This window comes from Leiobunum rupestre, chromosome 1 (genome assembly GCF_980474605.1).
Source record: "Leiobunum rupestre chromosome 1, qqLeiRupe1.1.hap1, whole genome shotgun sequence".
NCBI classification, from domain to species: Eukaryota; Metazoa; Arthropoda; class Arachnida; order Opiliones; family Sclerosomatidae; genus Leiobunum; species Leiobunum rupestre.
Window position 1 is genome coordinate 65,641,832 of NC_143384.1, and position 22,408 is coordinate 65,664,239.

Consider the following 22,408-nt stretch of genomic DNA (forward strand, 5'->3'; position numbering starts at 1 on the left):
GAAACGTTCGGCCGATCTGATTAAGGATATATTCGTGACCTTGAAAAAAAACGGAAGTTATGTAATTCGAAATCCAAAAATTAAACTATTTACCGACGTTCGTCTGGCATTGATAGAGATGACAATTGGTCACTGTCACCAACATTATTTATCGTCGGCGATAATGGAATTTTTAAAAAAAAAGTTTTGTTTTCAAAAAATATTCCCGTTTTTTTCTTTTTCATAGCAACTCTTTTTCATGTTAGTTTAAACAAAAACCAAAAGAATCGAGTTTGACTTTCTTGGGTGGTCTGATAATCAAACCCTGCTCTTAAACGCAACCCTACGATGGTTTTCCGCGGGTACTTTTGCTTGCTGCATTTCTGCCCTAAGCCGCTACGTACCTCGTTAAGAAACCTGCTTCACTTCGAGCTCCCCCGAGCGCACCATATTGACGGTAAACTTCGAGCGGACGTTAAATCTCCACAGCGTGATGATCATCAGAGTCTCCACCATCACACCATCCTCGAATTCCGACTTCCAAGACGCTGGATTACAAGAGGACGCCACTCCTTCCAGTCAACGACGCTTCTCGAGTTGCGACCTTTCAATCGTTAGAACGTCCCTAACGAAATATGGTTAAAATGTTATATTAACTGGAGAGAATAAATGTCTCGTCCATTACCACATTTTTCATGAAGATAAAATACGGCAGAGCCCGGATAGCTCAGTCGGTAGAGCGTTAGGCTTTTAACCTAACGGTCCTGGGTTCGAGCCCCAGTTCGGGCGGGTAAATGTAGCGACTTTTTATTCGTTGTCAGTTTTATAACTAACGGCAATGTAACGTCTTTTCCGCTTTGAGAAACGCTCAATTTGCTTAGTCTGGAGAACCTTAAACAAATCATTTAACGGTCCGGGGTAGAGCCGCAGCTTGAAAGCCGTTCCTTTAATTTGAACTTAAGAAACGTTCGGCCGATCTGATTAAGGATATATTCGTGACCTTGAAAAAAAACGGAAGTTATGTAATTCGAAATCCAAAAATTAAACTATTTACCGACGTTCGTCTGGCATTGATAGAGATGACAATTGGTCACTGTCACCAACATTATTTATCGTCGGCGATAATGGAATTTTTAAAAAAAAAGTTTTGTTTTCAAAAAATATTCCCGTTTTTTTCTTTTTCATAGCAACTCTTTTTCATGTTAGTTTAAACAAAAACCAAAAGAATCGAGTTTGACTTTCTTGGGTGGTCTGATAATCAAACCCTGCTCTTAAACGCAACCCTACGATGGTTTTCCGCGGGTACTTTTGCTTGCTGCATTTCTGCCCTAAGCCGCTACGTACCTCGTTAAGAAACCTGCTTCACTTCGAGCTCCCCCGAGCGCACCATATTGACGGTAAACTTCGAGCGGACGTTAAATCTCCACAGCGTGATGATCATCAGAGTCTCCACCATCACACCATCCTCGAATTCCGACTTCCAAGACGCTGGATTACAAGAGGACGCCACTCCTTCCAGTCAACGACGCTTCTCGAGTTGCGACCTTTCAATCGTTAGAACGTCCCTAACGAAATATGGTTAAAATGTTATATTAACTGGAGAGAATAAATGTCTCGTCCATTACCACATTTTTCATGAAGATAAAATACGGCAGAGCCCGGATAGCTCAGTCGGTAGAGCGTTAGGCTTTTAACCTAACGGTCCTGGGTTCGAGCCCCAGTTCGGGCGGGTAAATGTAGCGACTTTTTATTCGTTGTCAGTTTTATAACTAACGGCAATGTAACGTCTTTTCCGCTTTGAGAAACGCTCAATTTGCTTAGTCTGGAGAACCTTAAACAAATCATTTAACGGTCCGGGGTAGAGCCGCAGCTTGAAAGCCGTTCCTTTAATTTGAACTTAAGAAACGTTCGGCCGATCTGATTAAGGATATATTCGTGACCTTGAAAAAAAACGGAAGTTATGTAATTCGAAATCCAAAAATTAAACTATTTACCGACGTTCGTCTGGCATTGATAGAGATGACAATTGGTCACTGTCACCAACATTATTTATCGTCGGCGATAATTTAATTTTTAAAAAAAAGTTTTGTTTTCAAAAAATATTCCCGTTTTTTTCTTTTTCATAGCAACTCTTTTTCATGTTAGTTTAAACAAAAGCCAAAACAATCGAGTTTGACTTTCTTGGGTGGTCTGATAATCAAACCCTGCTCTTAAACGCAACCCTACGATGGTTTTCCGCGGGTACTTTTGCTTGCTGCATTTCTGCCCTAAGCCGCTACGTACCTCGTTAAGAAACCTGGTTCACTTCGAGCTCCCCCGAGCGCACCATATTGACGGTAAACTTCGAGCGGACGTTAAATCTCCACAGCGTGATGATCATCAGAGTCTCCACCCTCACACCATCCTCGAATTCCGACTTCCAAGACGCTGGATTACAAGAGGACGCCACTCCTCCCAGTCAACGACGCTTCTCGAGTTGCGACCTTTCAATCGTTAGAACGTCCCTAACGAAATATGGTTAAAATGTTATATTAACTGGAGAGAATAAATGTCTCGTCCATTACCACATTTTTCATGAAGATAGAATACGGCAGAGCCCGGATAGCTCAGTCGGTAGAGCGTTAGGCTTTTAACCTAACGGTCCTGGGTTCGAGCCCCAGTTCGGGCGGGTAAATGTAGCGATTTTTTATTCGTTGTCAGTTTTATAACTAACGGCAATGTAACGTCTTTTCCGCTTTGAGAAACGCTCAATTTGCTTAGTCTGGAGAACCTTAAACAAATCATTTAACGGTCCGGGGTAGAGCCGCAGCTTGAAAGCCGTTCCTTTAATTTGAACTTAAGAAACGTTCGGCCGATCTGATTAAGGATATATTCGTGACCTTGAAAAAAAACGGAAGTTATGTAATTCGAAATCCAAAAATTAAACTATTTACCGACGTTCGTCTGGCATTGATAGAGATGACAATTGGTCACTGTCACCAACATTATTTATCGTCGGCGATAATGGAATTTTTAAAAAAAAAGTTTTGTTTTCAAAAAATATTCCCGTTTTTTTCTTTTTCATAGCAACTCTTTTTCATGTTAGTTTAAACAAAAACCAAAAGAATCGAGTTTGACTTTCTTGGGTGGTCTGATAATCAAACCCTGCTCTTAAACGCAACCCTACGATGGTTTTCCGCGGGTACTTTTGCTTGCTGCATTTCTGCCCTAAGCCGCTACGTACCTCGTTAAGAAACCTGCTTCACTTCGAGCTCCCCCGAGCGCACCATATTGACGGTAAACTTCGAGCGGACGTTAAATCTCCACAGCGTGATGATCATCAGAGTCTCCACCATCACACCATCCTCGAATTCCGACTTCCAAGACGCTGGATTACAAGAGGACGCCACTCCTTCCAGTCAACGACGCTTCTCGAGTTGCGACCTTTCAATCGTTAGAACGTCCCTAACGAAATATGGTTAAAATGTTATATTAACTGGAGAGAATAAATGTCTCGTCCATTACCACATTTTTCATGAAGATAAAATACGGCAGAGCCCGGATAGCTCAGTCGGTAGAGCGTTAGGCTTTTAACCTAACGGTCCTGGGTTCGAGCCCCAGTTCGGGCGGGTAAATGTAGCGACTTTTTATTCGTTGTCAGTTTTATAACTAACGGCAATGTAACGTCTTTTCCGCTTTGAGAAACGCTCAATTTGCTTAGTCTGGAGAACCTTAAACAAATCATTTAACGGTCCGGGGTAGAGCCGCAGCTTGAAAGCCGTTCCTTTAATTTGAACTTAAGAAACGTTCGGCCGATCTGATTAAGTATATATTCGTGACCTTGAAAAAAAACGGAAGTTATGTAATTCGAAATCCAAAAATTAAACTATTTACCGACGTTCGTCTGGCATTGATAGAGATGACAATTGGTCACTGTCACCAACATTATTTATCGTCGGCGATAATTTAATTTTTAAAAAAAAGTTTTGTTTTCAAAAAAAAATCCCGTTTTTTTCTTTTTCATAGCAACTCTTTTTCATGTTAGTTTAAACAAAAGCCAAAAGAATCGAGTTTGACTTTCTTGGGTGGTCTGATAATCAAACCCTGCTCTTAAACGCAACCCTACGATGGTTTTCCGCGGGTACTTTTGCTTGCTGCATTTCTGCCCTAAGCCGCTACGTACCTCGTTAAGAAACCTGGTTCACTTCGAGCTCCCCCGAGCGCACCATATTGACGGTAAACTTCGAGCGGACGTTAAATCTCCACAGCGTGATGATCATCAGAGTCTCCACCCTCACACCATCCTCGAATTCCGACTTCCAAGACGCTGGATTACAAGAGGACGCCACTCCTCCCAGTCAACGACGCTTCTCGAGTTGCGACCTTTCAATCGTTAGAACGTCCCTAACGAAATATGGTTAAAATGTTATATTAACTGGAGAGAATAAATGTCTCGTCCATTACCACATTTTTCATGAAGATAGAATACGGCAGAGCCCGGATAGCTCAGTCGGTAGAGCGTTAGGCTTTTAACCTAACGGTCCTGGGTTCGAGCCCCAGTTCGGGCGGGTAAATGTAGCGATTTTTTATTCGTTGTCAGTTTTATAACTAACGGCAATGTAACGTCTTTTCCGCTTTGAGAAACGCTCAATTTGCTTAGTCTGGAGAACCTTAAACAAATCATTTAACGGTCCGGGGTAGAGCCGCAGCTTGAAAGCCGTTCCTTTAATTTGAACTTAAGAAACGTTCGGCCGATCTGATTAAGGATATATTCGTGACCTTGAAAAAAAACGGAAGTTATGTAATTCGAAATCCAAAAATTAAACTATTTACCGACGTTCGTCTGGCATTGATAGAGATGACAATTGGTCACTGTCACCAACATTATTTATCGTCGGCGATAATTTAATTTTTAAAAAAAAGTTTTGTTTTCAAAAAATATTCCCGTTTTTTTCTTTTTCATAGCAACCCTTTTTCATGTTAGTTTAAACAAAAGCCAAAAGAATCGAGTTTGACTTTCTTGGGTGGTCTGATAATCAAACCCTGCTCTTAAACGCAACCCTACGATGGTTTTCCGCGGGTACTTTTGCTTGCTGCATTTCTGCCCTAAGCCGCTACGTACCTCGTTAAGAAACCTGGTTCACTTCGAGCTCCCCCGAGCGCACCATATTGACGGTAAACTTCGAGCGGACGTTAAATCTCCACAGCGTGATGATCATCAGAGTCTCCACCCTCACACCATCCTCGAATTCCGACTTCCAAGACGCTGGATTACAAGAGGACGCCACTCCTCCCAGTCAACGACGCTTCTCGAGTTGCGACCTTTCAATCGTTAGAACGTCCCTAACGAAATATGGTTAAAAAGTTATATTAACTGGAGAGAATAAATGTCTCGTCCATTACCACATTTTTCATGAAGATAGAATACGGCAGAGCCCGGATAGCTCAGTCGGTAGAGCGTTAGGCTTTTAACCTAACGGTCCTGGGTTCGAGCCCCAGTTCGGGCGGGTAAATGTAGCGACTTTTTATTCGTTGTCAGTTTTATAACTAACGGCAATGTAACGTCTTTTCCGCTTTGAGAAACGCTCAATTTGCTTAGTCTGGAGAACCTTAAACAAATCATTTAACGGTCCGGGGTAGAGCCGCAGCTTGAAAGCCGTTCCTTTAATTTGAACTTAAGAAACGTTCGGCCGATCTGATTAAGGATATATTCGTGACCTTGAAAAAAAACGGAAGTTATGTAATTCGAAATCCAAAAATTAAACTATTTACCGACGTTCGTCTGGCATTGATAGAGATGACAATTGGTCACTGTCACCAACATTATTTATCGTCGGCGATAATTTAATTTTTAAAAAAAAGTTTTGTTTTCAAAAAATATTCCCGTTTTTTTCTTTTTCATAGCAACCCTTTTTCATGTTAGTTTAAACAAAAGCCAAAAGAATCGAGTTTGACTTTCTTGGGTGGTCTGATAATCAAACCCTGCTCTTAAACGCAACCCTACGATGGTTTTCCGCGGGTACTTTTGCTTGCTGCATTTCTGCCCTAAGCCGCTACGTACCTCGTTAAGAAACCTGGTTCACTTCGAGCTCCCCCGAGCGCACCATATTGACGGTAAACTTCGAGCGGACGTTAAATCTCCACAGCGTGATGATCATCAGAGTCTCCACCCTCACACCATCCTCGAATTCCGACTTCCAAGACGCTGGATTACAAGAGGACGCCACTCCTCCCAGTCAACGACGCTTCTCGAGTTGCGACCTTTCAATCGTTAGAACGTCCCTAACGAAATATGGTTAAAATGTTATATTAACTGGAGAGAATAAATGTCTCGTCCATTACCACATTTTTCATGAAGATAGAATACGGCAGAGCCCGGATAGCTCAGTCGGTAGAGCGTTAGGCTTTTAACCTAACGGTCCTGGGTTCGAGCCCCAGTTCGGGCGGGTAAATGTAGCGATTTTTTATTCGTTGTCAGTTTTATAACTAACGGCAATGTAACGTCTTTTCCGCTTTGAGAAACGCTCAATTTGCTTAGTCTGGAGAACCTTAAACAAATCATTTAACGGTCCGGGGTAGAGCCGCAGCTTGAAAGCCGTTCCTTTAATTTGAACTTAAGAAACGTTCGGCCGATCTGATTAAGGATATATTCGTGACCTTGAAAAAAAACGGAAGTTATGTAATTCGAAATCCAAAAATTAAACTATTTACCGACGTTCGTCTGGCATTGATAGAGATGACAATTGGTCACTGTCACCAACATTATTTATCGTCGGCGATAATTTAATTTTTAAAAAAAAGTTTTGTTTTCAAAAAATATTCCCGTTTTTTTCTTTTTCATAGCAACCCTTTTTCATGTTAGTTTAAACAAAAGCCAAAAGAATCGAGTTTGACTTTCTTGGGTGGTCTGATAATCAAACCCTGCTCTTAAACGCAACCCTACGATGGTTTTCCGCGGGTACTTTTGCTTGCTGCATTTCTGCCCTAAGCCGCTACGTACCTCGTTAAGAAACCTGGTTCACTTCGAGCTCCCCCGAGCGCACCATATTGACGGTAAACTTCGAGCGGACGTTAAATCTCCACAGCGTGATGATCATCAGAGTCTCCACCCTCACACCATCCTCGAATTCCGACTTCCAAGACGCTGGATTACAAGAGGACGCCACTCCTCCCAGTCAACGACGCTTCTCGAGTTGCGACCTTTCAATCGTTAGAACGTCCCTAACGAAATATGGTTAAAAAGTTATATTAACTGGAGAGAATAAATGTCTCGTCCATTACCACATTTTTCATGAAGATAGAATACGGCAGAGCCCGGATAGCTCAGTCGGTAGAGCGTTAGGCTTTTAACCTAACGGTCCTGGGTTCGAGCCCCAGTTCGGGCGGGTAAATGTAGCGACTTTTTATTCGTTGTCAGTTTTATAACTAACGGCAATGTAACGTCTTTTCCGCTTTGAGAAACGCTCAATTTGCTTAGTCTGGAGAACCTTAAACAAATCATTTAACGGTCCGGGGTAGAGCCGCAGCTTGAAAGCCGTTCCTTTAATTTGAACTTAAGAAACGTTCGGCCGATCTGATTAAGGATATATTCGTGACCTTGAAAAAAAACGGAAGTTATGTAATTCGAAATCCAAAAATTAAACTATTTACCGACGTTCGTCTGGCATTGATAGAGATGACAATTGGTCACTGTCACCAACATTATTTATCGTCGGCGATAATTTAATTTTTAAAAAAAAGTTTTGTTTTCAAAAAATATTCCCGTTTTTTTCTTTTTCATAGCAACCCTTTTTCATGTTAGTTTAAACAAAAGCCAAAAGAATCGAGTTTGACTTTCTTGGGTGGTCTGATAATCAAACCCTGCTCTTAAACGCAACCCTACGATGGTTTTCCGCGGGTACTTTTGCTTGCTGCATTTCTGCCCTAAGCCGCTACGTACCTCGTTAAGAAACCTGGTTCACTTCGAGCTCCCCCGAGCGCACCATATTGACGGTAAACTTCGAGCGGACGTTAAATCTCCACAGCGTGATGATCATCAGAGTCTCCACCCTCACACCATCCTCGAATTCCGACTTCCAAGACGCTGGATTACAAGAGGACGCCACTCCTCCCAGTCAACGACGCTTCTCGAGTTGCGACCTTTCAATCGTTAGAACGTCCCTAACGAAATATGGTTAAAATGTTATATTAACTGGAGAGAATAAATGTCTCGTCCATTACCACATTTTTCATGAAGATAGAATACGGCAGAGCCCGGATAGCTCAGTCGGTAGAGCGTTAGGCTTTTAACCTAACGGTCCTGGGTTCGAGCCCCAGTTCGGGCGGGTAAATGTAGCGACTTTTTATTCGTTGTCAGTTTTATAACTAACGGCAATGTAACGTCTTTTCCGCTTTGAGAAACGCTCAATTTGCTTAGTCTGGAGAACCTTAAACAAATCATTTAACGGTCCGGGGTAGAGCCGCAGCTTGAAAGCCGTTCCTTTAATTTGAACTTAAGAAACGTTCGGCCGATCTGATTAAGGATATATTCGTGACCTTGAAAAAAAACGGAAGTTATGTAATTCGAAATCCAAAAATTAAACTATTTACCGACGTTCGTCTGGCATTGATAGAGATGACAATTGGTCACTGTCACCAACATTATTTATCGTCGGCGATAATGGAATTTTTAAAAAAAAAGTTTTGTTTTCAAAAAATATTCCCGTTTTTTTCTTTTTCATAGCAACTCTTTTTCATGTTAGTTTAAACAAAAACCAAAAGAATCGAGTTTGACTTTCTTGGGTGGTCTGATAATCAAACCCTGCTCTTAAACGCAACCCTACGATGGTTTTCCGCGGGTACTTTTGCTTGCTGCATTTCTGCCCTAAGCCGCTACGTACCTCGTTAAGAAACCTGCTTCACTTCGAGCTCCCCCGAGCGCACCATATTGACGGTAAACTTCGAGCGGACGTTAAATCTCCACAGCGTGATGATCATCAGAGTCTCCACCATCACACCATCCTCGAATTCCGACTTCCAAGACGCTGGATTACAAGAGGACGCCACTCCTTCCAGTCAACGACGCTTCTCGAGTTGCGACCTTTCAATCGTTAGAACGTCCCTAACGAAATATGGTTAAAATGTTATATTAACTGGAGAGAATAAATGTCTCGTCCATTACCACATTTTTCATGAAGATAGAATACGGCAGAGCCCGGATAGCTCAGTCGGTAGAGCGTTAGGCTTTTAACCTAACGGTCCTGGGTTCGAGCCCCAGTTCGGGCGGGTAAATGTAGCGATTTTTTATTCGTTGTCAGTTTTATAACTAACGGCAATGTAACGTCTTTTCCGCTTTGAGAAACGCTCAATTTGCTTAGTCTGGAGAACCTTAAACAAATCATTTAACGGTCCGGGGTAGAGCCGCAGCTTGAAAGCCGTTCCTTTAATTTGAACTTAAGAAACGTTCGGCCGATCTGATTAAGGATATATTCGTGACCTTGAAAAAAAAACGGAAGTTATGTAATTCGAAATCCAAAAATTAAACTATTTACCGACGTTCGTCTGGCATTGATAGAGATGACAATTGGTCACTGTCACCAACATTATTTATCGTCGGCGATAATGGAATTTTTAAAAAAAAAGTTTTGTTTTCAAAAAATATTCCCGTTTTTTTCTTTTTCATATCAACTCTTTTTCATGTTAGTTTAAACAAAAGCCAAAAGAATCGAGTTTGACTTTCTTGGGTGGTCTGATAATCAAACCCTGCTCTTAAACGCAACCCTACGATGGTTTTCCGCGGGTACTTTTGCTTGCTGCATTTCTGCCCTAAGCCGCTACGTACCTCGTTAAGAAACCTGCTTCACTTCGAGCTCCCCCGAGCGCACCATATTGACGGTAAACTTCGAGCGGACGTTAAATCTCCAACGCGTGATGATCATCAGAGTCTCCACCCTCACACCATCCTCGAATTCCGACTTCCAAGACGCTGGATTACAAGAGGACGCCACTCCTCCCAGTCAACGACGCTTCTCGAGTTGCGACCTTTCAATCGTTAGAACGTCCCTAACGAAATATGGTTAAAATGTTATATTAACTGGAGAGAATAAATGTCTCGTCCATTACCACATTTTTCATGAAGATAGAATACGGCAGAGCCCGGATAGCTCAGTCGGTAGAGCGTTAGGCTTTTAACCTAACGGTCCTGGGTTCGAGCCCCAGTTCGGGCGGGTAAATGTAGCGACTTTTTATTCGTTGTCAGTTTTATAACTAACGGCAATGTAACGTCTTTTCCGCTTTGAGAAACGCTCAATTTGCTTAGTCTGGAGAACCTTAAACAAATCATTGAACGGTCCGGGGTAGAGCCGCAGCTTGAAAGCCGTTCCTTTAATTTGAACTTAAGAAACGTTCGGCCGATCTGATTAAGGATATATTCGTGACCTTGAAAAAAAACGGAAGTTATGTAATTCGAAATCCAAAAATTAAACTATTTACCGACGTTCGTCTGGCATTGATAGAGATGACAATTGGTCACTGTCACCAACATTATTTATCGTCGGCGATAATTTAATTTTTAAAAAAAAGTTTTGTTTTCAAAAAATATTCCCGTTTTTTTCTTTTTCATAGCAACCCTTTTTCATGTTAGTTTAAACAAAAGCCAAAAGAATCGAGTTTGACTTTCTTGGGTGGTCTGATAATCAAACCCTGCTCTTAAACGCAACCCTACGATGGTTTTCCGCGGGTACTTTTGCTTGCTGCATTTCTGCCCTAAGCCGCTACGTACCTCGTTAAGAAACCTGGTTCACTTCGAGCTCCCCCGAGCGCACCATATTGACGGTAAACTTCGAGCGGACGTTAAATCTCCACAGCGTGATGATCATCAGAGTCTCCACCCTCACACCATCCTCGAATTCCGACTTCCAAGACGCTGGATTACAAGAGGACGCCACTCCTCCCAGTCAACGACGCTTCTCGAGTTGCGACCTTTCAATCGTTAGAACGTCCCTAACGAAATATGGTTAAAATGTTATATTAACTGGAGAGAATAAATGTCTCGTCCATTACCACATTTTTCATGAAGATAGAATACGGCAGAGCCCGGATAGCTCAGTCGGTAGAGCGTTAGGCTTTTAACCTAACGGTCCTGGGTTCGAGCCCCAGTTCGGGCGGGTAAATGTAGCGACTTTTTATTCGTTGTCAGTTTTATAACTAACGGCAATGTAACGTCTTTTCCGCTTTGAGAAACGCTCAATTTGCTTAGTCTGGAGAACCTTAAACAAATCATTTAACGGTCCGGGGTAGAGCCGCAGCTTGAAAGCCGTTCCTTTAATTTGAACTTAAGAAACGTTCGGCCGATCTGATTAAGGATATATTCGTGACCTTGAAAAAAAACGGAAGTTATGTAATTCGAAATCCAAAAATTAAACTATTTACCGACGTTCGTCTGGCATTGATAGAGATGACAATTGGTCACTGTCACCAACATTATTTATCGTCGGCGATAATTTAATTTTTAAAAAAAAGTTTTGTTTTCAAAAAATATTCCCGTTTTTTTCTTTTTCATAGCAACCCTTTTTCATGTTAGTTTAAACAAAAGCCAAAAGAATCGAGTTTGACTTTCTTGGGTGGTCTGATAATCAAACCCTGCTCTTAAACGCAACCCTACGATGGTTTTCCGCGGGTACTTTTGCTTGCTGCATTTCTGCCCTAAGCCGCTACGTACCTCGTTAAGAAACCTGGTTCACTTCGAGCTCCCCCGAGCGCACCATATTGACGGTAAACTTCGAGCGGACGTTAAATCTCCACAGCGTGATGATCATCAGAGTCTCCACCCTCACACCATCCTCGAATTCCGACTTCCAAGACGCTGGATTACAAGAGGACGCCACTCCTCCCAGTCAACGACGCTTCTCGAGTTGCGACCTTTCAATCGTTAGAACGTCCCTAACGAAATATGGTTAAAATGTTATATTAACTGGAGAGAATAAATGTCTCGTCCATTACCACATTTTTCATGAAGATAGAATACGGCAGAGCCCGGATAGCTCAGTCGGTAGAGCGTTAGGCTTTTAACCTAACGGTCCTGGGTTCGAGCCCCAGTTCGGGCGGGTAAATGTAGCGACTTTTTATTCGTTGTCAGTTTTATAACTAACGGCAATGTAACGTCTTTTCCGCTTTGAGAAACGCTCAATTTGCTTAGTCTGGAGAACCTTAAACAAATCATTTAACGGTCCGGGGTAGAGCCGCAGCTTGAAAGCCGTTCCTTTAATTTGAACTTAAGAAACGTTCGGCCGATCTGATTAAGGATATATTCGTGACCTTGAAAAAAAACGGAAGTTATGTAATTCGAAATCCAAAAATTAAACTATTTACCGACGTTCGTCTGGCATTGATAGAGATGACAATTGGTCACTGTCACCAACATTATTTATCGTCGGCGATAATTTAATTTTTAAAAAAAAGTTTTGTTTTCAAAAAATATTCCCGTTTTTTTCTTTTTCATAGCAACCCTTTTTCATGTTAGTTTAAACAAAAGCCAAAAGAATCGAGTTTGACTTTCTTGGGTGGTCTGATAATCAAACCCTGCTCTTAAACGCAACCCTACGATGGTTTTCCGCGGGTACTTTTGCTTGCTGCATTTCTGCCCTAAGCCGCTACGTACCTCGTTAAGAAACCTGGTTCACTTCGAGCTCCCCCGAGCGCACCATATTGACGGTAAACTTCGAGCGGACGTTAAATCTCCACAGCGTGATGATCATCAGAGTCTCCACCCTCACACCATCCTCGAATTCCGACTTCCAAGACGCTGGATTACAAGAGGACGCCACTCCTCCCAGTCAACGACGCTTCTCGAGTTGCGACCTTTCAATCGTTAGAACGTCCCTAACGAAATATGGTTAAAATGTTATATTAACTGGAGAGAATAAATGTCTCGTCCATTACCACATTTTTCATGAAGATAGAATACGGCAGAGCCCGGATAGCTCAGTCGGTAGAGCGTTAGGCTTTTAAACTAACGGTCCTGGGTTCGAGCCCCAGTTCGGGCGGGTAAATGTAGCGACTTTTTATTCGTTGTCAGTTTTATAACTAACGGCAATGTAACGTCTTTTCCGCTTTGAGAAACGCTCAATTTGCTTAGTCTGGAGAACCTTAAACAAATCATTTAACGGTCCGGGGTAGAGCCGCAGCTTGAAAGCCGTTCCTTTAATTTGAACTTAAGAAACGTTCGGCCGATCTGATTAAGGATATATTCGTGACCTTGAAAAAAAACGGAAGTTATGTAATTCGAAATCCAAAAATTAAACTATTTACCGACGTTCGTCTGGCATTGATAGAGATGACAATTGGTCACTGTCACCAACATTATTTATCGTCGGCGATAATTTAATTTTTAAAAAAAAGTTTTGTTTTCAAAAAATATTCCCGTTTTTTTCTTTTTCATAGCAACCCTTTTTCATGTTAGTTTAAACAAAAGCCAAAAGAATCGAGTTTGACTTTCTTGGGTGGTCTGATAATCAAACCCTGCTCTTAAACGCAACCCTACGATGGTTTTCCGCGGGTACTTTTGCTTGCTGCATTTCTGCCCTAAGCCGCTACGTACCTCGTTAAGAAACCTGGTTCACTTCGAGCTCCCCCGAGCGCACCATATTGACGGTAAACTTCGAGCGGACGTTAAATCTCCACAGCGTGATGATCATCAGAGTCTCCACCCTCACACCATCCTCGAATTCCGACTTCCAAGACGCTGGATTACAAGAGGACGCCACTCCTCCCAGTCAACGACGCTTCTCGAGTTGCGACCTTTCAATCGTTAGAACGTCCCTAACGAAATATGGTTAAAATGTTATATTAACTGGAGAGAATAAATGTCTCGTCCATTACCACATTTTTCATGAAGATAGAATACGGCAGAGCCCGGATAGCTCAGTCGGTAGAGCGTTAGGCTTTTAACCTAACGGTCCTGGGTTCGAGCCCCAGTTCGGGCGGGTAAATGTAGCGACTTTTTATTCGTTGTCAGTTTTATAACTAACGGCAATGTAACGTCTTTTCCGCTTTGAGAAACGCTCAATTTGCTTAGTCTGGAGAACCTTAAACAAATCATTTAACGGTCCGGGGTAGAGCCGCAGCTTGAAAGCCGTTCCTTTAATTTGAACTTAAGAAACGTTCGGCCGATCTGATTAAGGATATATTCGTGACCTTGAAAAAAAACGGAAGTTATGTAATTCGAAATCCAAAAATTAAACTATTTACCGACGTTCGTCTGGCATTGATAGAGATGACAATTGGTCACTGTCACCAACATTATTTATCGTCGGCGATAATGGAATTTTTAAAAAAAAAGTTTTGTTTTCAAAAAATATTCCCGTTTTTTTCTTTTTCATAGCAACTCTTTTTCATGTTAGTTTAAACAAAAACCAAAAGAATCGAGTTTGACTTTCTTGGGTGGTCTGATAATCAAACCCTGCTCTTAAACGCAACCCTACGATGGTTTTCCGCGGGTACTTTTGCTTGCTGCATTTCTGCCCTAAGCCGCTACGTACCTCGTTAAGAAACCTGCTTCACTTCGAGCTCCCCCGAGCGCACCATATTGACGGTAAACTTCGAGCGGACGTTAAATCTCCACAGCGTGATGATCATCAGAGTCTCCACCATCACACCATCCTCGAATTCCGACTTCCAAGACGCTGGATTACAAGAGGACGCCACTCCTTCCAGTCAACGACGCTTCTCGAGTTGCGACCTTTCAATCGTTAGAACGTCCCTAACGAAATATGGTTAAAATGTTATATTAACTGGAGAGAATAAATGTCTCGTCCATTACCACATTTTTCATGAAGATAGAATACGGCAGAGCCCGGATAGCTCAGTCGGTAGAGCGTTAGGCTTTTAACCTAACGGTCCTGGGTTCGAGCCCCAGTTCGGGCGGGTAAATGTAGCGATTTTTTATTCGTTGTCAGTTTTATAACTAACGGCAATGTAACGTCTTTTCCGCTTTGAGAAACGCTCAATTTGCTTAGTCTGGAGAACCTTAAACAAATCATTTAACGGTCCGGGGTAGAGCCGCAGCTTGAAAGCCGTTCCTTTAATTTGAACTTAAGAAACGTTCGGCCGATCTGATTAAGGATATATTCGTGACCTTGAAAAAAAAACGGAAGTTATGTAATTCGAAATCCAAAAATTAAACTATTTACCGACGTTCGTCTGGCATTGATAGAGATGACAATTGGTCACTGTCACCAACATTATTTATCGTCGGCGATAATGGAATTTTTAAAAAAAAAGTTTTGTTTTCAAAAAATATTCCCGTTTTTTTCTTTTTCATATCAACTCTTTTTCATGTTAGTTTAAACAAAAGCCAAAAGAATCGAGTTTGACTTTCTTGGGTGGTCTGATAATCAAACCCTGCTCTTAAACGCAACCCTACGATGGTTTTCCGCGGGTACTTTTGCTTGCTGCATTTCTGCCCTAAGCCGCTACGTACCTCGTTAAGAAACCTGCTTCACTTCGAGCTCCCCCGAGCGCACCATATTGACGGTAAACTTCGAGCGGACGTTAAATCTCCAACGCGTGATGATCATCAGAGTCTCCACCCTCACACCATCCTCGAATTCCGACTTCCAAGACGCTGGATTACAAGAGGACGCCACTCCTCCCAGTCAACGACGCTTCTCGAGTTGCGACCTTTCAATCGTTAGAACGTCCCTAACGAAATATGGTTAAAATGTTATATTAACTGGAGAGAATAAATGTCTCGTCCATTACCACATTTTTCATGAAGATAGAATACGGCAGAGCCCGGATAGCTCAGTCGGTAGAGCGTTAGGCTTTTAACCTAACGGTCCTGGGTTCGAGCCCCAGTTCGGGCGGGTAAATGTAGCGACTTTTTATTCGTTGTCAGTTTTATAACTAACGGCAATGTAACGTCTTTTCCGCTTTGAGAAACGCTCAATTTGCTTAGTCTGGAGAACCTTAAACAAATCATTTAACGGTCCGGGGTAGAGCCGCAGCTTGAAAGCCGTTCCTTTAATTTGAACTTAAGAAACGTTCGGCCGATCTGATTAAGGATATATTCGTGACCTTGAAAAAAAACGGAAGTTATGTAATTCGAAATCCAAAAATTAAACTATTTACCGACGTTCGTCTGGCATTGATAGAGATGACAATTGGTCACTGTCACCAACATTATTTATCGTCGGCGATAATTTAATTTTTAAAAAAAAGTTTTGTTTTCAAAAAATATTCCCGTTTTTTTCTTTTTCATAGCAACCCTTTTTCATGTTAGTTTAAACAAAAGCCAAAAGAATCGAGTTTGACTTTCTTGGGTGGTCTGATAATCAAACCCTGCTCTTAAACGCAACCCTACGATGGTTTTCCGCGGGTACTTTTGCTTGCTGCATTTCTGCCCTAAGCCGCTACGTACCTCGTTAAGAAACCTGGTTCACTTCGAGCTCCCCCGAGCGCACCATATTGACGGTAAACTTCGAGCGGACGTTAAATCTCCACAGCGTGATGATCATCAGAGTCTCCACCCTCACACCATCCTCGAATTCCGACTTCCAAGACGCTGGATTACAAGAGGACGCCACTCCTCCCAGTCAACGACGCTTCTCGAGTTGCGACCTTTCAATCGTTAGAACGTCCCTAACGAAATATGGTTAAAATGTTATATTAACTGGAGAGAATAAATGTCTCGTCCATTACCACATTTTTCATGAAGATAGAATACGGCAGAGCCCGGATAGCTCAGTCGGTAGAGCGTTAGGCTTTTAACCTAACGGTCCTGGGTTCGAGCCCCAGTTCGGGCGGGTAAATGTAGCGACTTTTTATTCGTTGTCAGTTTTATAACTAACGGCAATGTAACGTCTTTTCCGCTTTGAGAAACGCTCAATTTGCTTAGTCTGGAGAACCTTAAACAAATCATTTAACGGTCCGGGGTAGAGCCGCAGCTTGAAAGCCGTTCCTTTAATTTGAACTTAAGAAACGTTCGGCCGATCTGATTAAGGATATATTCGTGACCTTGAAAAAAAAACGGAAGTTATGTAATTCGAAATCCAAAAATTAAACTATTTACCGACGTTCGTCTGGCATTGATAGAGATGACAATTGGTCACTGTCACCAACATTATTTATCGTCGGCGATAATGGAATTTTTAAAAAAAAAGTTTTGTTTTCAAAAAATATTCCCGTTTTTTTCTTTTTCATATCAACTCTTTTTCATGTTAGTTTAAACAAAAGCCAAAAGAATCGAGTTTGACTTTCTTGGGTGGTCTGATAATCAAACCCTGCTCTTAAACGCAACCCTACGATGGTTTTCCGCGGGTACTTTTGCTTGCTGCATTTCTGCCCTAAGCCGCTACGTACCTCGTTAAGAAACCTGCTTCACTTCGAGCTCCCCCGAGCGCACCATATTGACGGTAAACTTCGAGCGGACGTTAAATCTCCAACGCGTGATGATCATCAGAGTCTCCACCCTCACACCATCCTCGAATTCCGACTTCCAAGACGCTGGATTACAAGAGGACGCCACTCCTCCCAGTCAACGACGCTTCTCGAGTTGCGACCTTTCAATCGTTAGAACGTCCCTAACGAAATATGGTTAAAATGTTATATTAACTGGAGAGAATAAATGTCTCGTCCATTACCACATTTTTCATGAAGATAGAATACGGCAGAGCCCGGATAGCTCAGTCGGTAGAGCGTTAGGCTTTTAACCTAACGGTCCTGGGTTCGAGCCCCAGTTCGGGCGGGTAAATGTAGCGACTTTTTATTCGTTGTCAGTTTTATAACTAACGGCAATGTAACGTCTTTTCCGCTTTGAGAAACGCTCAATTTGCTTAGTCTGGAGAACCTTAAACAAATCATTTAACGGTCCGGGGTAGAGCCGCAGCTTGAAAGCCGTTCCTTTAATTTGAACTTAAGAAACGTTCGGCCGATCTGATTAAGGATATATTCGTGACCTTGAAAAAAAAACGGAAGTTATGTAATTCGAAATCCAAAAATTAAACTATTTACCGACGTTCGTCTGGCATTGATAGAGATGACAATTGGTCACTGTCACCAACATTATTTATCGTCGGCGATAATGGAATTTTTAAAAAAAAAGTTTTGTTTTCAAAAAATATTCCCGTTTTTTTCTTTTTCATATCAACTCTTTTTCATGTTAGTTTAAACAAAAGCCAAAAGAATCGAGTTTGACTTTCTTGGGTGGTCTGATAATCAAACCCTGCTCTTAAACGCAACCCTACGATGGTTTTCCGCGGGTACTTTTGCTCGCTGCATTTCTGCCCTAAGCCGCTACGTACCTCGTTAAGAAACCTGCTTCACTTCGAGCTCCCCCGATCGCACCATATTGACGGTAAACTTCGAGCGGACGTTAAATCTCCAACGCGTGATGATCATCAGAGTCTCCACCCTCACACCATCCTCGAATTCCGACTTCCAAGACGCTGGATTACAAGAGGACGCCACTCCTCCCAGTCAACGACGCTTCTCGAGTTGCGACCTTTCAATCGTTAGAACGTCCCTAACGAAATATGGTTAAAATGTTATATTAACTGGAGAGAATAAATGTCTCGTCCATTACCACATTTTTCATGAAGATAGAATACGGCAGAGCCCGGATAGCTCAGTCGGTAGAGCGTTAGGCTTTTAACCTAACGGTCCTGGGTTCGAGCCCCAGTTCGGGCGGGTAAATGTAGCGATTTTTTATTCGTTGTCAGTTTTATAACTAACGGCAATGTAACGTCTTTTCCGCTTTGAGAAACGCTCAATTTGCTTAGTCTGGAGAACCTTAAACAAATCATTTAACGGTCCGGGGTAGAGCCGCAGCTTGAAAGCCGTTCCTTTAATTTGAACTTAAGAAACGTTCGGCCGATCTGATTAAGGATATATTCGTGACCTTGAAAAAAAAACGGAAGTTATGTAATTCGAAATCCAAAAATTAAACTATTTACCGACGTTCGTCTGGCATTGATAGAGATGACAATTGGTCACTGTCACCAACATTATTTATCGTCGGCGATAATGGAATTTTTAAAAAAAAAGTTTTGTTTTCAAAAAATATTCCCGTTTTTTTCTTTTTCATAGCAACTCTTTTTCATGTTAGTTTAAACAAAAGCCAAAAGAATCGAGTTTGACTTTCTTGGGTGGTCTGATAATCAAACCCTGCTCTTAAACGCAACCCTACGATGGTTTTCCGCGGGTACTTTTGCTTGCTGCATTTCTGCCCTAAGCCGCTACGTACCTCGTTAAGAAACCTGGTTCACTTCGAGCTCCCCCGAGCGCACCATATTGACGGTAAACTTCGAGCGGACGTTAAATCTCCACAGCGTGATGATCATCAGAGTCTCCACCCTCACACCATCCTCGAATTCCGACTTCCAAGACGCTGGATTACAAGAGGACGCCACTCCTTCCAGTCAACGACGCTTCTCGAGTTGCGACCTTTCAATCGTTAGAACGTCCCTAACGAAATATGGTTAAAATGTTATATTAACTGGAGAGAATAAATGTCTCGTCCATTACCACATTTTTCATGAAGATAGAATACGGCAGAGCCCGGATAGCTCAGTCGGTAGAGCGTTAGGCTTTTAACCTAACGGTCCTGGGTTCGAGCCCCAGTTCGGGCGGGTAAATGTAGCGATTTTTTATTCGTTGTCAGTTTTATAACTAACGGCAATGTAACGTCTTTTCCGCTTTGAGAAACGCTCAATTTGCTTAGTCTGGAGAACCTTAAACAAATCATTTAACGGTCCGGGGTAGAGCCGCAGCTTGAAAGCCGTTCCTTTAATTTGAACTTAAGAAACGTTCGGCCGATCTGATTAAGGATATATTCGTGACCTTGAAAAAAAACGGAAGTTATGTAATTCGAAATCCAAAAATTAAACTATTTACCGACGTTCGTCTGGCATTGATAGAGATGACAATTGGTCACTGTCACCAACATTATTTATCGTCGGCGATAATGGAATTTTTAAAAAAAAGTTTTGTTTTCAAAAAATATTCCCGTTTTTTTCTTTTTCATAGCAACTCTTTTTCATGTTAGTTTAAACAAAAGCCAAAAGAATCGAGTTTGACTTTCTTGGGTGGTCTGATAATCAAACCCTGCTCTTAAACGCAACCCTACGACGGTTTTCCGCGGGTACTTTTGCTTGCTGCATTTCTGCCCTAAGCCGCTACGTACCTCGTTCAGAAACCTGGTTCACTTCGAGCTCCCCCGAGCGCACCATATTGACGGTAAACTTCGAGCGGACGTTAAATCTCCACAGCGTGATGATCATCAGAGTCTCCACCCTCACACCATCCTCGAATTCCGACTTCCAAGACGCTGGATTACAAGAGGACGCCACTCCTTCCAGTCAACGACGCTTCTCGAGTTGCGACCTTTCAATCGTTAGAACGTCCCTAACTAAATATGGTTAAAATGTTATATTAACTGGAGAGAATAAATGTCTCGTCCATTACCACATTTTTCATGAAGATAGAATACGGCAGAGCCCGGATAGCTCAGTCGGTAGAGCGTTAGGCTTTTAACCTAACGGTCCTGGGTTCGAGCCCCAGTTCGGGCGGGTAAATGTAGCGATTTTTTATTCGTTGTCAGTTTTATAACTAACGGCAATGTAACGTCTTTTCCGCTTTGAGAAACGCTCAATTTGCTTAGTCTGGAGAACCTTAAACAAATCATTTAACGGTCCGGGGTAGAGCCGCAGCTTGAAAGCCGTTCCTTTAATTTGAACTTAAGAAACGTTCGGCCGATCTGATTAAGGATATATTCGTGACCTTGAAAAAAAACGGAAGTTATGTAATTCGAAATCCAAAAATTAAACTATTTACCGACGTTCGTCTGGCATTGATAGAGATGACAATTGGTCACTGTCACCAACATTATTTATCGTCGGCGATAATGGAATTTTTAAAAAAAAAGTTTTGTTTTCAAAAAATATTCCCGTTTTTTTCTTTTTCATAGCAACTCTTTTTCATGTTAGTTTAAACAAAAGCCAAAAGAATCGAGTTTGACTTTCTTGGGTGGTCTGATAATCAAACCCTGCTCTTAAACGCAACCCTACGATGGTTTTCCGCGGGTACTTTTGCTTGCTGCATTTCTGCCCTAAGCCGCTACGTACCTCGTTAAGAAACCTGGTTCACTTCGAGCTCCCCCGAGCGCACCATATTGACGGTAAACTTCGAGCGGACGTTAAATCTCCACAGCGTGATGATCATCAGAGTCTCCACCCTCACACCATCCTCGAATTCCGACTTCCAAGACGCTGGATTACAAGAGGACGCCACTCCTTCCAGTCAACGACGCTTCTCGAGTTGCGACCTTTCAATCGTTAGAACGTCCCTAACGAAATATGGTTAAAATGTTATATTAACTGGAGAGAATAAATGTCTCGTCCATTACCACATTTTTCATGAAGATAGAATACGGCAGAGCCCGGATAGCTCAGTCGGTAGAGCGTTAGGCTTTTAACCTAACGGTCCTGGGTTCGAGCCCCAGTTCGGGCGGGTAAATGTAGCGATTTTTTATTCGTTGTCAGTTTTATAACTAACGGCAATGTAACGTCTTTTCCGCTTTGAGAAACGCTCAATTTGCTTAGTCTGGAGAACCTTAAACAAATCATTTAACGGTCCGGGGTAGAGCCGCAGCTTGAAAGCCGTTCCTTTAATTTGAACTTAAGAAACGTTCGGCCGATCTGATTAAGGATATATTCGTGACCTTGAAAAAAAACGGAAGTTATGTAATTCGAAATCCAAAAATTAAACTATTTACCGACGTTCGTCTGGCATTGATAGAGATGACAATTGGTCACTGTCACCAACATTATTTATCGTCGGCGATAATTTAATTTTTAAAAAAAAGTTTTGTTTTCAAAAAATATTCCCGTTTTTTTCTTTTTCATAGCAACTCTTTTTCATGTTAGTTTAAACAAAAGCCAAAAGAATCGAGTTTGACTTTCTTGGGTGGTCTGATAATCAAACCCTGCTCTTAAACGCAACCCTACGATGGTTTTCCGCGGGTACTTTTGCTTGCTGCATTTCTGCCCTAAGCCGCTACGTACCTCGTTAAGAAACCTGGTTCACTTCGAGCTCCCCCGAGCGCACCATATTGACGGTAAACTTCGAGCGGACGTTAAATCTCCACAGCGTGATGATCATCAGAGTCTCCACCCTCACACCATCCTCGAATTCCGACTTCCAAGACGCTGGATTACAAGAGGACGCCACTCCTCCCAGTCAACGACGCTTCTCGAGTTGCGACCTTTCAATCGTTAGAACGTCCCTAACGAAATATGGTTAAAATGTTATATTAACTGGAGAGAATAAATGTCTCGTCCATTACCACATTTTTCATGAAGATAGAATACGGCAGAGCCCGGATAGCTCAGTCGGTAGAGCGTTAGGCTTTTAACCTAACGGTCCTGGGTTCGAGCCCCAGTTCGGGCGGGTAAATGTAACGATTTTTTATTCGTTG

General features: G+C 42.1%; 47 non-coding genes across 47 annotated transcripts; 23 read left to right on the plus strand and 24 right to left on the minus strand.

The window, feature by feature from the left end:
* Nucleotides 1-260: 260 nt before the first annotated feature.
* On the minus strand, nt 261-559 carry LOC149966087 (signal recognition particle RNA). The gene has a single exon (XR_016473271.1).
* A 136-nt stretch (nt 560-695) lies between these two features.
* On the plus strand, nt 696-768 carry TRNAK-UUU (transfer RNA lysine (anticodon UUU)). Its single transcript has one exon. It is a non-coding gene; the product is annotated as a tRNA-Lys (tRNA).
* A 432-nt stretch (nt 769-1,200) lies between these two features.
* LOC149966089 (signal recognition particle RNA) lies at nt 1,201-1,499 on the minus strand. The gene has a single exon (XR_016473272.1).
* A 136-nt stretch (nt 1,500-1,635) lies between these two features.
* TRNAK-UUU (transfer RNA lysine (anticodon UUU)) lies at nt 1,636-1,708 on the plus strand. The gene has a single exon. It is a non-coding gene; the product is annotated as a tRNA-Lys (tRNA).
* Nucleotides 1,709-2,139: 431 nt separating this feature from the next.
* Nucleotides 2,140-2,438, minus strand: LOC149966091 (signal recognition particle RNA). The gene has a single exon (XR_016473092.1).
* Nucleotides 2,439-2,574: 136 nt separating this feature from the next.
* On the plus strand, nt 2,575-2,647 carry TRNAK-UUU (transfer RNA lysine (anticodon UUU)). The gene has a single exon. It is a non-coding gene; the product is annotated as a tRNA-Lys (tRNA).
* A 432-nt stretch (nt 2,648-3,079) lies between these two features.
* LOC149966093 (signal recognition particle RNA) lies at nt 3,080-3,378 on the minus strand. Its single transcript, XR_016473273.1, has one exon.
* Nucleotides 3,379-3,514: 136 nt separating this feature from the next.
* Nucleotides 3,515-3,587, plus strand: TRNAK-UUU (transfer RNA lysine (anticodon UUU)). Its single transcript has one exon. It is a non-coding gene; the product is annotated as a tRNA-Lys (tRNA).
* A 431-nt stretch (nt 3,588-4,018) lies between these two features.
* Nucleotides 4,019-4,317, minus strand: LOC149966095 (signal recognition particle RNA). Its single transcript, XR_016474076.1, has one exon.
* Nucleotides 4,318-4,453: 136 nt separating this feature from the next.
* Nucleotides 4,454-4,526, plus strand: TRNAK-UUU (transfer RNA lysine (anticodon UUU)). The gene has a single exon. It is a non-coding gene; the product is annotated as a tRNA-Lys (tRNA).
* Nucleotides 4,527-4,957: 431 nt separating this feature from the next.
* On the minus strand, nt 4,958-5,256 carry LOC149966097 (signal recognition particle RNA). Its single transcript, XR_016474078.1, has one exon.
* A 136-nt stretch (nt 5,257-5,392) lies between these two features.
* Nucleotides 5,393-5,465, plus strand: TRNAK-UUU (transfer RNA lysine (anticodon UUU)). Its single transcript has one exon. It is a non-coding gene; the product is annotated as a tRNA-Lys (tRNA).
* Nucleotides 5,466-5,896: 431 nt separating this feature from the next.
* LOC149966099 (signal recognition particle RNA) lies at nt 5,897-6,195 on the minus strand. Its single transcript, XR_016474079.1, has one exon.
* Nucleotides 6,196-6,331: 136 nt separating this feature from the next.
* TRNAK-UUU (transfer RNA lysine (anticodon UUU)) lies at nt 6,332-6,404 on the plus strand. The gene has a single exon. It is a non-coding gene; the product is annotated as a tRNA-Lys (tRNA).
* A 431-nt stretch (nt 6,405-6,835) lies between these two features.
* Nucleotides 6,836-7,134, minus strand: LOC149966101 (signal recognition particle RNA). The gene has a single exon (XR_016474080.1).
* A 136-nt stretch (nt 7,135-7,270) lies between these two features.
* On the plus strand, nt 7,271-7,343 carry TRNAK-UUU (transfer RNA lysine (anticodon UUU)). The gene has a single exon. It is a non-coding gene; the product is annotated as a tRNA-Lys (tRNA).
* A 431-nt stretch (nt 7,344-7,774) lies between these two features.
* Nucleotides 7,775-8,073, minus strand: LOC149966103 (signal recognition particle RNA). The gene has a single exon (XR_016474081.1).
* Nucleotides 8,074-8,209: 136 nt separating this feature from the next.
* On the plus strand, nt 8,210-8,282 carry TRNAK-UUU (transfer RNA lysine (anticodon UUU)). The gene has a single exon. It is a non-coding gene; the product is annotated as a tRNA-Lys (tRNA).
* Nucleotides 8,283-8,714: 432 nt separating this feature from the next.
* LOC149966105 (signal recognition particle RNA) lies at nt 8,715-9,013 on the minus strand. The gene has a single exon (XR_016473274.1).
* A 136-nt stretch (nt 9,014-9,149) lies between these two features.
* On the plus strand, nt 9,150-9,222 carry TRNAK-UUU (transfer RNA lysine (anticodon UUU)). Its single transcript has one exon. It is a non-coding gene; the product is annotated as a tRNA-Lys (tRNA).
* Nucleotides 9,223-9,655: 433 nt separating this feature from the next.
* Nucleotides 9,656-9,954, minus strand: LOC149966107 (signal recognition particle RNA). The gene has a single exon (XR_016473248.1).
* A 136-nt stretch (nt 9,955-10,090) lies between these two features.
* Nucleotides 10,091-10,163, plus strand: TRNAK-UUU (transfer RNA lysine (anticodon UUU)). The gene has a single exon. It is a non-coding gene; the product is annotated as a tRNA-Lys (tRNA).
* A 431-nt stretch (nt 10,164-10,594) lies between these two features.
* LOC149966109 (signal recognition particle RNA) lies at nt 10,595-10,893 on the minus strand. Its single transcript, XR_016474083.1, has one exon.
* A 136-nt stretch (nt 10,894-11,029) lies between these two features.
* Nucleotides 11,030-11,102, plus strand: TRNAK-UUU (transfer RNA lysine (anticodon UUU)). Its single transcript has one exon. It is a non-coding gene; the product is annotated as a tRNA-Lys (tRNA).
* Nucleotides 11,103-11,533: 431 nt separating this feature from the next.
* Nucleotides 11,534-11,832, minus strand: LOC149966111 (signal recognition particle RNA). Its single transcript, XR_016474085.1, has one exon.
* A 136-nt stretch (nt 11,833-11,968) lies between these two features.
* On the plus strand, nt 11,969-12,041 carry TRNAK-UUU (transfer RNA lysine (anticodon UUU)). Its single transcript has one exon. It is a non-coding gene; the product is annotated as a tRNA-Lys (tRNA).
* Nucleotides 12,042-12,472: 431 nt separating this feature from the next.
* On the minus strand, nt 12,473-12,771 carry LOC149966113 (signal recognition particle RNA). The gene has a single exon (XR_016474093.1).
* A 640-nt stretch (nt 12,772-13,411) lies between these two features.
* LOC149966114 (signal recognition particle RNA) lies at nt 13,412-13,710 on the minus strand. The gene has a single exon (XR_016474097.1).
* A 136-nt stretch (nt 13,711-13,846) lies between these two features.
* Nucleotides 13,847-13,919, plus strand: TRNAK-UUU (transfer RNA lysine (anticodon UUU)). The gene has a single exon. It is a non-coding gene; the product is annotated as a tRNA-Lys (tRNA).
* Nucleotides 13,920-14,351: 432 nt separating this feature from the next.
* Nucleotides 14,352-14,650, minus strand: LOC149966116 (signal recognition particle RNA). The gene has a single exon (XR_016473275.1).
* Nucleotides 14,651-14,786: 136 nt separating this feature from the next.
* On the plus strand, nt 14,787-14,859 carry TRNAK-UUU (transfer RNA lysine (anticodon UUU)). Its single transcript has one exon. It is a non-coding gene; the product is annotated as a tRNA-Lys (tRNA).
* A 433-nt stretch (nt 14,860-15,292) lies between these two features.
* LOC149966118 (signal recognition particle RNA) lies at nt 15,293-15,591 on the minus strand. Its single transcript, XR_016473249.1, has one exon.
* Nucleotides 15,592-15,727: 136 nt separating this feature from the next.
* TRNAK-UUU (transfer RNA lysine (anticodon UUU)) lies at nt 15,728-15,800 on the plus strand. Its single transcript has one exon. It is a non-coding gene; the product is annotated as a tRNA-Lys (tRNA).
* Nucleotides 15,801-16,231: 431 nt separating this feature from the next.
* Nucleotides 16,232-16,530, minus strand: LOC149966120 (signal recognition particle RNA). Its single transcript, XR_016474098.1, has one exon.
* Nucleotides 16,531-16,666: 136 nt separating this feature from the next.
* TRNAK-UUU (transfer RNA lysine (anticodon UUU)) lies at nt 16,667-16,739 on the plus strand. Its single transcript has one exon. It is a non-coding gene; the product is annotated as a tRNA-Lys (tRNA).
* Nucleotides 16,740-17,172: 433 nt separating this feature from the next.
* LOC149966122 (signal recognition particle RNA) lies at nt 17,173-17,471 on the minus strand. Its single transcript, XR_016473250.1, has one exon.
* Nucleotides 17,472-17,607: 136 nt separating this feature from the next.
* On the plus strand, nt 17,608-17,680 carry TRNAK-UUU (transfer RNA lysine (anticodon UUU)). The gene has a single exon. It is a non-coding gene; the product is annotated as a tRNA-Lys (tRNA).
* Nucleotides 17,681-18,113: 433 nt separating this feature from the next.
* LOC149966124 (signal recognition particle RNA) lies at nt 18,114-18,412 on the minus strand. The gene has a single exon (XR_016473276.1).
* Nucleotides 18,413-18,548: 136 nt separating this feature from the next.
* Nucleotides 18,549-18,621, plus strand: TRNAK-UUU (transfer RNA lysine (anticodon UUU)). Its single transcript has one exon. It is a non-coding gene; the product is annotated as a tRNA-Lys (tRNA).
* A 433-nt stretch (nt 18,622-19,054) lies between these two features.
* Nucleotides 19,055-19,353, minus strand: LOC149966126 (signal recognition particle RNA). The gene has a single exon (XR_016473040.1).
* A 136-nt stretch (nt 19,354-19,489) lies between these two features.
* On the plus strand, nt 19,490-19,562 carry TRNAK-UUU (transfer RNA lysine (anticodon UUU)). The gene has a single exon. It is a non-coding gene; the product is annotated as a tRNA-Lys (tRNA).
* Nucleotides 19,563-19,993: 431 nt separating this feature from the next.
* On the minus strand, nt 19,994-20,292 carry LOC149966128 (signal recognition particle RNA). Its single transcript, XR_016474896.1, has one exon.
* Nucleotides 20,293-20,428: 136 nt separating this feature from the next.
* Nucleotides 20,429-20,501, plus strand: TRNAK-UUU (transfer RNA lysine (anticodon UUU)). The gene has a single exon. It is a non-coding gene; the product is annotated as a tRNA-Lys (tRNA).
* Nucleotides 20,502-20,933: 432 nt separating this feature from the next.
* LOC149966130 (signal recognition particle RNA) lies at nt 20,934-21,232 on the minus strand. Its single transcript, XR_016473044.1, has one exon.
* Nucleotides 21,233-21,368: 136 nt separating this feature from the next.
* Nucleotides 21,369-21,441, plus strand: TRNAK-UUU (transfer RNA lysine (anticodon UUU)). The gene has a single exon. It is a non-coding gene; the product is annotated as a tRNA-Lys (tRNA).
* Nucleotides 21,442-21,872: 431 nt separating this feature from the next.
* Nucleotides 21,873-22,171, minus strand: LOC149966132 (signal recognition particle RNA). The gene has a single exon (XR_016474100.1).
* A 136-nt stretch (nt 22,172-22,307) lies between these two features.
* TRNAK-UUU (transfer RNA lysine (anticodon UUU)) lies at nt 22,308-22,380 on the plus strand. Its single transcript has one exon. It is a non-coding gene; the product is annotated as a tRNA-Lys (tRNA).
* The last annotated feature ends 28 nt before the right edge of the window (nt 22,381-22,408 follow it).